Below are 15,227 nucleotides of genomic sequence, written 5' to 3' on the forward strand. Positions count from 1 at the left end.
AACCATAAGCTACCTAACTTATCCTTGCAACCTTGGATAACTAAGTTCAACATTCACTCTGGTTGAACACTTGAACTAAAAGAACTAGCAACAACACCAAAAGAATACAATAATGCTCGGAGAATGGAGGAATAACCTCTATATATACGTCTCAAACTTCATCCAATGGTAGAGATTAATCCAATTGGATGGCTAAGATCAACTCTCCAAAATCTTCCTAAGGAATATCTATAAAATATTCTCCTAGTATTCTACAATACTCTATAAGACTTCACAAGGTTCTAGAATTCTATGAAATGCTCTGTCATGCAAGCGCCATTAAACCTTTGATGGGGCAGCTCGTGATACTAGCCACCATTGCACGTTCGTTGGCAATGGCGTGACTTGGCCTAGGCACCACTGCGCATCCAACAACCATGCGTGGGATGGCCAACATTCATGGCTTGACCTATGCGCCACTATACGTCCAACAATCATTACTTGGCTAAGGTAGCGTGGCTTGGCTTAGTGTCACAGCCTACCAAATTAAGGCTTACTGAATGCCAAATTTGCGCTTGCAAGGCATGGAGCATTCATTATGTAGGATTTTGATAAACACAGTGTAATACCCCATCTCTATAAAAGAAGGAAAAAATTAATAATAATAAAAATAAAAATAAAATGAATAAATGAGACTTAGTTGTCAAAAGAATAAAAAAATTGTGTGATGAAATTGGATTGTCATATGGGCCGAAAAGAAATTGTGAAATAATCTTGCGTCAAAGTAAGAAAAAGGAAAAGAAAAGAAAGATTTTAAAAAAAATAATACTAGAAGAGAAGGGTGTCGGCATCACCCGATTCTTTTTTTTTTCAAAAAGAAAAAAAAGATTGACTTTCCCTTTTCTCTCCAAACACATACCCATAATCGACAGCCACTATTCCAGCAAGTTTCCCGTGAAGCTCCGACCGACAAGGGTCCTTCTTAGGTGGAGTCACACACATACTTTAAATTTTCTACAAGAAAAGAGAAGGATTAAGGTAAATTCTTGGCTCTAGGGTTTGTGGGTTTTGGGTATTTTGATTCAATGAGAATTTTATTTGTCCAATAACACAAAATTAGGTTCTAATCTTCTAATATTGCTAGATTCAAGTGTGGTCCTCAAGCCAATTCAAGAGGAGACTTTACTTTCTTGATTTGGTGGCACTAACAAGTTTCAAGGTATGGTTTATTGACTCAAATTGTTTTAATTAAGGTTGGGTTGTGATAAGCTCATATATTCTCTCATTTTAGTACTCTCTAAACTTGATTTTTGTTAGAGGATTGGCTTTAAAAAGGACTTATTACTTTGTTTTCCTCATTTTCAGTTTTCTCGAGCACTTGGATGGTTTTTGATGAAAAAATGTATATTTTGAGTATTTTTGAAGAACCATCAATTGGAGAATAAAGCTAAGACCTTGACGAATGTTGGAGAATATTTTGGGAATTTTTGGTGAAGCCAATTGACCCAGATGTTGAAGACAAGTTGAGCTAAAATATGATCTCTGCAGAACTGCGCTATCTGTGAAGAAGTGGTCTAGAAGATTCTACAGAATTTTGCTAGATAAGTGTGAGATGGCCCTGGAAAGCTAAGAGATCAAGCTTCAATTTACATATTTTTGGAGATTTTTATGAAGGGCAGAACATGGGAAAACGTCCAAGACATCCAGCAGTGCAGTTTCCTAATCATAGAAGAAGTCAACCTCTTCCCTTTTTGTTGGGTTTATTGTTTTGAAAACCAAGGGTAAATTTCCTTGGAATTTTAGTATTTGTTGTAGAGGAAGTCTAGGGTTTGAGAGAGCTATTAAGGAGGACTTCATAGGATTCTGAGGAACTTTCGAAGGTTCAAACACTCAGATATTCAGTCAACTTTTCTAGGGTGTTCTCCAACCTTTCTTGTGGTTTTCATTCTTGACTATGTGTAACTAAACGCTTTTGCTAGGGCGTGATGAAATCTTCATATGATTCTCTAGTTTGTTTATTATTCTTATCTTTGATTGCCCTTTTGATGTTGGATTTCTAATCACTGTGCTATATACTTGTTTGATTGCTTGGATGATTGACCAACAACTAAGTTTTCAACTAAGTAATTTGATGCAATTTCACGTAGATACCATACGGGGTTTGGGACCAGCTTCTTGTGATTAGGAATTGGGAACGCCTAGGGTAGATACAATACTCCTAGGGTTTACATGGCATGTTAATGAATTCTTGAACTTAAGGACATCTTGCATGTTCATATTTGAGTTAGATACTATAACCAAATTGCATGTTAAGATAAAGGAATTAGCCTAGATACCATAGATAATTCATGCCTTAGTGGATTCGCCAACAACATCGATTGAGTGGATTAAAGGTGAGGTAATCAACAACTAGAGAGGATTATTAAGATGGATTCATTGTCCTAGTGCTTTCAGAAATTTGCTTTCACAACCAAAATCAACAAGTTTGTGTTTTCTTTACTTCGTTGCTTTAATTTCGTTGCTTGCTATCCAAAATCAATCATCTCCTAATAATTATTTCTTTTGCTAAGTTTAGTATAGTAGTTAATCGTATTGTTTATCCAATCCTTGTGGTTCGACCTCGTTCTTGCATAACCTATTCTACTATGGTCTTGTGCGCTTGCGAGTATTTTAATTTGGGATTTTTGTTTGCTTATTTTAAGGGATCGAAAATTGCTATCAGGTTGGGATGAAAAATAATATTGTGATAGGATTTTTATTGTTTAACCTTAGAGAATTAAGATAGAGAATTGCGAGTTCAAGTGTGGAGTAGACGTTGCTTTCTTGGTGAGAATTACAAGTTCACTTCGAGGTAAAGATTTCTTATCCTTCTATTTCGAAACACTTTCAAGCCATCAAATTGCTCGAATAGTAAACTTTGGTTTCCGCCTTGATTTATTCCGAGGGGAAATACGCTTTGATAGTTTACCATTATTTCTTCTATCATTTTTGTTTATGTTGTGATTCTATTGTACAAAAGAATGACCCTTGGAAAGCTTGGTCAAAAACCGAGCTTTGTATGACTCTTCATGCATCTTGATGTGTGTTTGTATATACATATATTTTTGTTGCACTTATGGCATGTTTCTTTTAAAGATTGCATAATATATGCATGGTACATTCCAAGTATGGACTTGGGGCTTATGTTAGGGGGTGGATGTTATTTGGGCACATGCCTTGATGATGGATATGAGCCTTGTGATGGTCCTAGTCCATAGGATTCTTGTAGCGGTATTTATTACTGCACGCTGGCTAGCTCTCCCATGCTAGGTCAAGCGTGACAGGTTGAGATATCACTGTTGGGCCAGTAGTAAGTGGTTGCAACCACATATGTGTTGACCTTCTCTCTAATGGTTTGAGATTGATGTTGATGGGATGATTGATGTTCGTTTCTTGGTATTGGTTGGATGCTAGAGAGAGGTAGCGCAGGTGGATTCTCATCGGCTTATCGTCGTAGGGTGGGAATCTGATCCATCGACTTGGGTGTCATTAGAGGTAGATATAGAGGTTCAGTTGGATAGATCGGGTGCATTTGTTATATTGCATTGCATATTGTTACATCGATTACACGTTGTTACTATTTCAGCCTTATTATTCTTTACTTGTGCTCTACTATTTTGTCCCTACTGAGCCTTCTGCTCATCCTATCTACTTTCTCATTCGTACATGTGAGAAGGATCTAGTGCATAGACTACGGATCAACAGGAGAGCGTGTGATGGTGGTGGCCTAGATGACTATTTTATTGTGTGTCTAAATATGTATATAGATAAATATGGATGTATGTGTCTGACTTGTTGGTTGCATGCCACCGTTGTGTGAATACGTTGTTGTTACGGGGAGTTTTGTTTATGCTTTGGATATGGATTGTGTTTGGTTGGCCAGGAGTGGTGTCTCGTGACTACTGTGTGTCAGATCACTATGATGGGATATGTGCTTGACTGTGGACCCTGAGGGTCAGTTGACTTTTAATAGTGTTAGATGTTATTCGGCTTGTTGTGTGTTCTGTTTACAAGTTGGGTTCCCCAATTTATAGGGAGATGTTGCTGAAATTTTGAATGAAATCATAATGGGTTGTGATGTACATATGAGGTGCACATTTGTGTTGTCCTTTTCTTCAGTCTCTGCGAATCGGGGTGTGACACATAAAATATATTTAATAGAAACAAGATGGAAACAGAGATATATTCAAATATTCTTGGTGATATTACTGATTCAGAGAACGATCTCATACAACTGGAAATAAGGGAAACATGTCAAAAGGAAAGATAAACCCTAGTATTCGAGGGACTAAAACCTCCCACCCTCTTTGCAGAGAAACTCAGCAATAACCAAGATGTCTTTCACCTCTACAGCCTACACCTATAAGTAACACAATTTACAAAGGATAACCAATAGAGTCACAACACATGGACCACTCAAACACTGACACGTGTCCACTTCTTTTATTCTTACACTACTTTACCATTGGTCCATCAGACCAAGTACTCAAAACTTCAAGCAACCCATGAACTCCATCATTAAGCTGACATGCCATTACAATATATAAAAATAGAATACACCCTCACTGGGTGTAACCTACCGGTAGGATACAATTAAAATCATAACCTACCGGTAGGATAGGTTGGTCTCTTTGATATGTTTTACAGGTGCCTAGGATAAAAAGTTCAGGGTTCGTGAACCCTTGACCGTAGCACTTTAGTTATCATACAATATATAAAAATAGAATACACCCTTACTGGGCGTAACCTACCTGTAGGATATAGTAAAAAGCATAACCTACCGGTAGGATAGGTTGAAAAATATGTCTAATTTTTTAAAACCGGTGTCAACCTTGTAAGACACAAGCTTTATCAAAAACTAGACAATTATATTTTCTTAAAAGCCATAATTGTATGTGATTCGAACGTGAATATCCTTCAAATGACCGTGGCACTTTAGTTATCATGCAATATATAGAAATAGAATACACCCTCACTGGGCGTAACCTATCGGTAGGATACAGTTAAAATAATAACCTACCTATAGGATAGGTTGAAAAATATGTCTGAGACTTTCTGCAACGACAAGATTGTTGGTCTCTTTGATATGTTTTACAGGTGCCTAGGGTAAAAAGTTCAGGGTTTGTGAAGCCTTGACCGTGGCACTTTAGTTATCATACAATATATAAAAATAGAATGCACCCTCACTGGGCGTATCCTACTGATAGGATACAATTAAAATCATAACCTACCGGTAGGATAGGTTGAAAAATATGTCTAATTTTTCAAAACCGGTGTCAACCTTGTAAAACACAATCTTTATCAAAAATTGGGCAATTATATTTTCTTAAAAGCCATAATTGTTTGTGATTCGAACCTGAATATCCTTTAAATGACCGTGGCACTTTAGTTATCATACAATATATAAAAATAGAATACACCCTCACTTGGCGTATTCTATTTTTATATATTGCATGAAAGTGCCACGGTCAAGGCTTCACAAACCATGAACTTTTTACCCTAGGCACCTGTAAAACATATCAAAGAGACCAACCATCTTGTCATTGTAGAAAGTCTCAGAAGTCTCAATACAGCCGAGCTCCAACCTTTTCGTAGGCTACCTCATTTATATCTGTTACTTCATGTAACTTCAATGCAGCCTACATTATCAGTCAGTTGCATGTAAGGCCAGTTGAAAGCCACCGATTGAGTGAAGGACAGAGAGAGAAAACTGTAGATGACACAAATGTAGTTAAGTCTTTTTGCTGGACAGCTTATCAAATAAAACCATTACATTTTCATACATTTTTTACGTGTTTCTGTTTGCATTCATGTAACCTTTCTGTAGGCTATCTCATTCATATCTATTACTTCATGTAACTTCCATGCAGCCAATATTATCAGTCAGTTGCAAGTAACGCCAGTTGAAAGTCGCAGATTGAGTGAAGGACAGAGAGAGAAACAATTGTAGATGACATAGTGTGGTTAAGTATTTTTGCTGGACTGCTTATCAAATAAAACCATCACATTTTCATACATTTTAATGTGTGTTTCTTTTTTGCATGCATGTAACCTTTCTATAAGCTACCTCATTCATATCTGTTACTTCATTTAACTTCCATGCAGCCTACATTCTTAGTCAGTTGCAGGTAAGGATAGTTGAAAGCCGTAGATTGAATGAATGACAAAGAGTGAAAAAATTGTAGATGACATAAGTGTAGTTAAGTCTTTTTGCTGGACAGCTTATCAAATATAACCACCGCATTTTCAAACATTTTTTTACGTGTTTCTGTTTGCATGCATGTAACCTTTCTGTAGGCTACCTCATGCATATCTGTTACTTCATGTAACTTCCATGCAGCCTACATTATCAATCAGTTGCAATTAAGGCCAGTTGAAAGCTGCATATTGAGTGAAGGACTGAGAGTGAAACTACTGTAGATAACATAAGTGTAGTTGAGTCTTTTTACTGGACAACTTAAGAAATAAAACCACCACATTTTCATACATTTTATTGCGTGTTTCTTTTTGCATGCATGTAACTTTTTTGTAGGCTACCTCATTCATATCTGTTACTTCATGTAACTTCCATGCTGCCTACATTCTCAGTCCGTTGCAAGTAAGGATAGTTGAAAGCCGCAAATTGAGTGAAGGACAGACAGTGAAAGAACTATAGATGGCATAAGTGTAGTTGTGTATTTTTGCTGGACAACTTATGAAATAAAACCGCCACACTTTCATACATTTTTTTGTGAGTTTATGTTTGCATGCATGTAACCTTTTTGTAGGCTACCTCATTCATATCTGTTACTTTATATGACTTTCATGCGGCTTCCATTGTCAGTCAGTTGCAATTAAGGCAAGTTGAAAGCCGTAGATTGAGTGAACGACTGAGAGTGAAACAACTGTAGATGACGTCAGTGTAGTTGTTTATTTTTGTTGGATAGCATATCAAATAAACCACCACATTTTAATACATCTTTTTACGTGTTTCTGTTTGCATGCATGTAACCTTTTTGTAGCCTACCTTAGTCATATCTGTTACTTAATGTGACTTCCATGAGGCCTACATTAGTTGAAAGCCACAGATTGAGTGAAGGACAGAGAGAAAAACAACTGTAGATAACATAAGTGTAGTTAAGTCTTTTTGCTGGACAGCTTATCAAATATAACCACCGTATTTTCAAATATTTTTTTGTGTGTTTCTGTTTGCATTCATATAACCTTTCTGTAGGCTACCTCATGCATATTTGTGACTTCATGTAACTTCCATGCAGCATACATTATCAGTCAGTTGCAATTAAGGCAAGTTGAAAGCCATAGATTGAGTGAAGGACTGAGAGTGAAACAACTGTAGATGACATAAGTGTAGTTGTGTCTTTTTGCTGGACAACTTATGAAATAAAACTACCACATTTTCATACATTTTTTTACGAGTTTATGTTTGCATGCATGTAACTTTTCTGTAAGCTACCTCATTCATATTTATTACTTCATATGACTTCTATGCAGCTTCATTAGTTGAAAGCCGCAGATTGCGTGAAGGACAGAGAGAGAAACAATTGTAGATGACATAAGTGTAGTTAAGTCTTTTTGCTGGACAACTTATCAAATAAAGCTCAATACTACTTATCTAGACCCTAACATTGATAAAAATTGTGTTTTACAAGGTTGACACCAGTTTTGAAAAATTAGACATATTTTTCAACCTATCCTACTGGTAGGTTACACCCTGTGAGGGTGTATTCTATTTTTATATATTGTATGATAACTAAAGTACCACAGTCATCTGAAAGATATTCACGTTCGAATCACATACAATTATGGCTTTTAAGAAAATATAATTGCTTAGTTTTTGATAAAGATTTTTTTTACAAGGTTGACAACGGTTTTGAAAAATTAGACATATTTTTAATCCTATCCTACCGGTAGGTTGTGATTTTACCTGTATCCTACCGGTAGGTTACGTCCAATGAGGGTGTATTCAATTTTGATATATTGTATGAAAGTGTCACAATCAAAGCTTCACAAACCCTGAACTTTTTACTCTAGGCACTTGTAAAACATATTAAAGAGACCAACCATCTTGTCGTTGCAGAAAGTCTCAGAAGTGGCAATACAGTTGAGCTCCAACCTTTTTGTAGGCTACCTCATTCATATTTGTTACTTCATGTAACTTCAGTGCAGCCTACATTATCAGTCAGTTGCAAGTAAGGCCAGTTGAAAGCCGCAGATTGAGTGAAGAACGGAGAGAGAAACAACTGTAGATGACATAAGTGTAGTTAAGTCTTTTTGCTGGACAGCTTATGAAATAAAGCCACCACATTTTCATACATGTTTTTGCGTGTTTCTGTTGGCATTCATGTAGCCTTTCTGTAGGCTACCTTATTTATATATGTTACTTCATGTGACTTCCATGCAGCCTACATTATCAGTCATTTGCAAGTAAGGCCAGTTGAAAGCCGTAAATTGAGTAAAGGACAGAGAGAGAGGGGTTTGCAGAGAGTGAAGCATAGAGAGAGGAAAGCATTTTGACATAAAACGAAAATAAAGGGCTATCCATAGAAATTGAGTATTTTTACTGGACAGCTTATCAAATAAAACCACCACATTTTCATACATTTTTTGCGTGTTTCTGTTTGCATGCATGTAACCTTTCTATAGGCTACCTCATTCATATCTGTTATTTCATGTAACTTTCATGCAGCCTATATTATCAGTCAGTTGCAAGTAAAGCCAGTTGAAAGCCGCAAATTGAGTGAAGGACTAATAGTGAAACAACTGTAGATGGCATAAGTATAGTTGAGTCTTTTTGCTGGACAGCTTATCAAATAAAACCACCACATTTTCATACATTTTTTTGCGTGTTTATGTTGGCATTTATGTAACCTTTCTGTAGCAAATCTCATTCATATCTGTTACTTCATGTGACTTCTATGCAGCCTACATAATCAGTCATTCGCAAGTAAGGCTAGTTGAAAGCCGTAAATTGAGTGAAGAACAGAGAGAGAGGGTTTTGCAGAGAGTGAAGCATAGAGAGAGGAAAGCATTTTGACATAAAACGAAAATAAAGGGCTATCTATAGAAATTGACAATGAGCAAACAAAATGAACAAAGTACCAAGTTGAAAATCAAGGCCTCGAGAACATTTTTACAATGGCCTCATCAGTTAAAATTTCTCTTAACGATGCATAACAACAAGCTTTATTAGTTTAAATTTTGATCCATTTATTAGATGAGCATTCTTCGGTTGAGGGAGAGCGAGCCACAACTTCAAATTTCCCTCCTATGCCCTCTACTCAAGGGAATTTTGTAAAAATGACGTCCTTAGAAGACATAATTTTATAAACCGGATAAATGACATAATTTTTTGTTGCAAAGACCAAATTATCCTTCGAAGACATAACCCACCATTTGGCTTTTCCCTTTCCCACGAAAACCCATTTCTTTCAAACCCATTTTGCTCGACAGATTGCTCGACATTACCAGACAACCACCGATCATCAATTTTCGGCAACAAATAAGGGATTTTCCCCCTCTGAAGTCAGTATCTTACTGGCTTAGTTTTCTGCAGATTATATGCTCGATTTTAACTTAGTATTACACGGAAAAAGTTTGCATTCCGTTACATACCTGTTGTCGGCTTGGGTTTTTGGTGAAACTCTATTTAATTGGGTGACATTGTAAGTGAAGTATTGGGTTTTTGGTGTTGCTTGCATGCAGGTGGTCGGGCATTATATAGTCTAGTATTTTGTGTAGGTCGAGCATTAGTCGAGTAGTTTTATTTAGGGGTCGGGCATTATGTGTGTTCCAGTATTATTAACTTCGTAGTCGAGCATAGCATAATTGTTGTAGTCGAGCATTATATTTAGTCGGTAATTACATGGAGGTGGAGGATGAGGTTCTAAGTGATGAGATTGAACCTCAAAAACAAGGAGTTGGAGATTTCAGAGTTGCCAGAGAAGGAGGAGGAGGTGGAGAATGTAGTCGAGCTTATGTTTTTTGTAGTCGAGCATATGTTTTTTGTAGTGAGCATTTGTTTCCTTAGTCAAGCATGTGTTTTTTGTAGTCGAAAGCATTTGTTTTTTGTAGTCGAGCATATGTTTCCTTAGTCGAGCATGTGTTTTCTGTAGTCAAAAGCATTTATTTCCTTAGTCGAGCATTTGTTTTCCATAGTTGAGCATTTGTTTTCTTTAGTTGAGCATCAATTTTTTGATATACAACTTTGTAGGTCGAGCATTCGTTTCCTTGTCGAGCATGTATTTTCTTCTATTTTTGTTGTCGAGCAATATGTTTTTAAGGAATTGATTATATGTAAATTTTATGTCTTCTTCTTTTTTTCCACTGTATATGTAAATATGTTTTCACACCTGCCCAGTTAACATGCACGAACTTCCTCACTAAAAAGCCTGCACAAACCTGCACAATTCCATACTTATACTTATTGAGAAGTGAATAAAATGAAGTCATAGATTTAGTTTAGTTTGACATACAATATAGAGTTATTATTATCAAAGCAAGAAATATAAGATACATTATGTTACATAGAAATTATTTAAGTTGTTGATGTTGGATGCAACGCTATTGGCTCCTTGCAAGTTTGACGATTATGTCCATGTTGCTTACGTCGTTCACAAAGTCTAACTACCATTGTTTCACTAGCTGATGGTATTCTTCGCTCTCTTGGTCTCCCTCTCGATCGTCTTATATCTGGTGGCAATAAAACTATATCTTAGCTTTATTATGTGTTGATTTTCAAGAGTTACTGTGTATATCGGTTCTGCATAAGCCACCATAATAGCTTCATTGGTGTAATACTGTGAACACAAAGAATGTACAACGACATTTCTAAATCGACAAGTAGCCAATGCATGAACGCACGACAATTGTTGCATTTTAAACTTCCTGCACGTGCATGTTTTGTCGTGCAAGTTCACCTTGCCATCCCGTACATAGAACTTGATATGACTTATTTGTTCAACCAACATATGCAAAGCCCTTTCATTCTGCTTTGTCATTTTTTTCTCAACATTCTTGCACAATTGGGATGTTATGGATGCCGCTTTTGTACAATGCTCATAAAATCACCTTTGAATTAAGGATCTCAATTGCTCAACCACTTATCTAATCCTGCATCCTCTAGACATTTATGTGCCTTGCCACCTTCAAAACCACGGATCTGTGTCATTAGATGCTCAAAATCTGAAATACGGCAAGCCTTTGCTGGCTTGAGAAACACGACATCATCAATTTTTTTAGCCTTCATGTTCTGTTTGATATGGTGCATGCAGTGCCCATGATAAGATTCCAAAAAGACAAGTGAAACTGCTCTCTCAATACTTGTATGCCTATTCGATATCAATGATAGTTCTGAGAAATCTTCAAGTGCAAGTGCAACTCGTAGTTTCTAGAAAAACCATTCCCAAGATGCATTATTCTCCGAATCTCCAACCCCAAAAGCCACTAAATAAATTTCTTGTTGCCATCTTGAGTAGCGGCAACAAAGAGTGTGCCCATGTACTTGCCCTTTAGGTGAGTACCATCAACGGCGATGACAGGTCGCATTGCACTCCAAAATCCTCGTAACGAAGCATTGAGAGTAATGAAAAAATATTTAAACTTATTCTCGTGATCGAACTCTATATAAGTTATCGTACCAGGATTATTCTTCTCTAACTCGGCACAATAGTGTGGCAGGTAAGAAAATGAATCTTCAAGTGTCCCTCACACTGATTCCAAGGCAGCTTCCCTAACCCTTCAAGCTTTATCATAGCTAATATTAACACCAAATTCCTGCCGCACATCCTGTATTATGTCTTTTGGCCGGTAAATATGACTAACACCATTATATTTTGACTTAATGCATTCTCCAATAACCTTTCCTAATGCTTGCCTATGACTTCGATTAATAAAGTCCAAAGAGTATTTGTGATTGTCATTAAGCCTCGTCACCTTGAACAACTTGAGATCCTTAATTCTTATCGATCGCATACGCCACTCGCACCCATTAGCAGCACATTAAATCATAAAAAGAGTTTTGGTCTACTTAATAACGTGAAATTGGAAGTTTTTGCTCATAGCATACATAGCAATATATTTTTGTAACTCTTTTTTGTCTAAATAAATCTGCCCAATCACAACTTTACCACCCCAACAGCTATTGCTACTATTACTCCCAACAAGGTTTGATGTGCCAAGCGAATTTGAGCCAATGTTATTGTTGCTAAGAGGCTCATCCACTAAGTTACCGCCCGCACATGGAGGTGGGTGTCGATGAAGTACTGAACTTTCAATCCCATTATTATCCATTTGAAAGTCATCAACCCCAATATTTTCTTGATAGTCATCAGCCCCATCATCAATACCTGCATTATCTTTATTGTATTGGCTTGCAGACTAATCGGATCGTCGTCAAAATCAACATGTGAAGGGAATTCACTGCCACAATGTCACGGCTGCTGCGTATTAGGAACAAAGCCCACATCTTATGAATGAAATTGTTCCCGCTGGGGTGGAACGAAGCTTACATCTTGAGAAACAAACTCTCTCTGATGCATTGTTACACGAAGTGGAGTTCCAGGTCTTCGAGGATCATCATTTTGCCTAAGAAAGAACTGCAAGTTACGATCGTTACATAGCACCATCGATTCCATATCAAAATGTGTATTATAAGCAAATTTCATCAACAATTCACCAACACTACAATCCATTTCAATCAACTCATATATCAAATCCATAAATTCTACAAAAGAAATTGCTTTGGACACTATTACAGCTTGGCTTTTCCCACCTTTGTATTTGTAAATCCCTCGACAAATTTCCCACTGGCCACCATAAATGATCACAAAATCAACATGTCATTCCTAAAAATAACAAAAAACCACAAAAAACGTAAGTAGGTATGAAATGAGAAAATAAAAATATGCTCGACCAACAAATTAAATAATTGCTCAACCACAATTCAAAAAACTCAACCATCAAAACCTTTGCTCGACCAAAACAACTTTGCTCGACCATAAACAACTTTGCTCGACCATAGAAACACAAATACTCGACTACATATACATTTGCTTGACTACAAACTCATTATGCTTGACTACACAGATGCTATGAGTAGAAAATGTGTTTGTTCAAAACTTCATATACAGTTGAGAAATGTATGGAACAAAATTACTCAGAATATAGATGTACTCACCTGCCAAAAGTGGTATGAAATGTTTGCCAACAGAACCTCTCTTCAGACTTGCGATAACGAAGATCACAAATAACTCAGAAGCCAATCTTGCTTTTCCAAGCTCTATAGAACAAGTTCTGACAGAAATGTTTAAGTGCAGAGAAGATGATGAGAAATAGGGTGCGCAGGAGGAAAGCCGTTAGGAGGGTTATGTGTATTCTGGTATTGTGAGTGGAAAAAAGGGTATTTTCAACTTTAGGGGTATTTGGGTCCAAAAAAAGCTAAAGTAGGTCATTTCTACGATTTTGAAAAAACTAGGTCGTTTCACTTGTTTGACTTTTTAACTAGGTCATTTTTACAAAATTCCCTCTACTCAAGGGATGCCTTCTTGCAATGTTTCTATGGACCTTTCACAAATCCTTGCAGCTCTTACAGCTATGGATACAAGACTGCACAACAGAATGGATGAAGGTGCTAGAGCAAGAGGTCAAACCTGAGTCAAAAATGACTCGTCACCAGCAAAGTTATCACAGTCCAAATAATAATAGATTTAATGATACGTGAAAAGTTCATGAGTCTTTATTTTTTCAGTGAGGAAAGAAATAATATAAAAATATAAAAATAAACAAAAAAAGGGGAGGACAATGCGGCATCATAAACACAAATAGAAGTATCTCACTTGCTATTTCTTTGTGAAGAAGATAGAAAGGTGTATAAAGCAGCACAAATTACCACCTGTGGGAAATAAAAAGCTGTCATAGCTTAGAAAGTATCACATTACCAAAGTATCACATGGAAAACAAGTTGAACTTAAAAACTAACGTAAATATCTTACCTAATGAATGATCTTGAGTGTCTGTGGACTTGAAAGAATCTACGAATATCGATGTGTGTGGCTGAGTGAGGAAATTGTGCCGACTGTTGTCGGAATTGCCCTTTGAACCCTTCAATTCGTCAAGAGAATTGAAGCTTCCGGGCTCAAAAATATTGTCTTGATCGTCAAAGAAGTTGATGTATTTGACGGTGAGTTTCTCCTCTTCAAATACAAGCTGCACAGTGTACCAAGCATCGTCCGGGTAGATTCGAAATTCCACATTGTATCCATCGAAAAAGAGTCTCCAGAGCTGGAGTTTGAGGGACAAGTTGAGGTTTCGAAAGAGAGATCAATCCTCAAACTCAAGTTCTGGACTCTTTCTCGATGGATTATGAAGTGGAATTTCGATCCTACCTAGACGATGCTTGGTATAGTGTGCGGCTTGTACTCGATGGGGAGAAACACACCGTCAAGGATAACAACATCTCTGACGATCAAGACAACATTTTTCAAGTTCAGAAGCTTCAATTTCTCGAAGAATTAAAGGAGTTTTGAAGGCAATTCTAGCCACTGTCGGCATAGCTGTAGGACAATGAGTGCAAGAAAGTGGTCAAAAGAATGGTGGTTTGCGTTGCCTACACCTTCAAACCCAATGATGTCCGCTTCTTCGATGCCGTCACCGATGAGGTACTTATTTATGATTGATTGTGTACAAAGTTTATATCGATCATTACACATACATGTTCACTTTGTGTCCATTTTGTAAGTGATCGATGGTCACCTTTACATATGAATATTGCATATTTCCAGAGAGTAACTAACAAAAATAAGAAACCAAGACTTATCATAACTAACAAAAAGTGTAAGAGAGGCAATTTTACAATAAGTGACTTTGTCGATATCTCACAAACACGCGTTGAACAACAAAAAGGAAGAAAAAAACATTCAATCGCACACCAACAAATAGAGGAACAATGCCTATGGCGATGTAGTGTAGATCGGTGAATTAGGGCGGACTTTATGTACACAGCAAAACAAAATCACCTACCCACAAGAACCATAATCATCGTATCACGGTCATAACAGTAAGAAAGAGTGAGGGAGAAGAGAAAGTGATTATGATTCTTTAGATGCATGTACCTAATAGAGTAGGCAGCACCAGACACAAATTTGTGAGTCCCCCACAAAATCAACCACCGACGGTGCGAAATCTGAAGAAAGACCCGTCGCCAACCCTTGGGA

General features: G+C 37.0%; 1 long non-coding RNA gene across 1 annotated transcript; it reads left to right on the plus strand.

The window, feature by feature from the left end:
• Positions 1–878: 878 nt before the first annotated feature.
• LOC120004821 lies at positions 879–10,473 on the plus strand. Its single transcript, XR_005469649.1, has 4 exons — positions 879–1,017; positions 1,124–1,198; positions 2,765–2,830; positions 10,229–10,473. It is a non-coding gene; the product is annotated as an uncharacterized LOC120004821 (long non-coding RNA).
• Positions 10,474–15,227: the final 4,754 nt, after the last annotated feature.

This window comes from Tripterygium wilfordii, chromosome 9 (assembly GCF_013401445.1).
Source record: "Tripterygium wilfordii isolate XIE 37 chromosome 9, ASM1340144v1, whole genome shotgun sequence".
Classification (NCBI taxonomy): Eukaryota; Viridiplantae; Streptophyta; class Magnoliopsida; order Celastrales; family Celastraceae; genus Tripterygium; species Tripterygium wilfordii.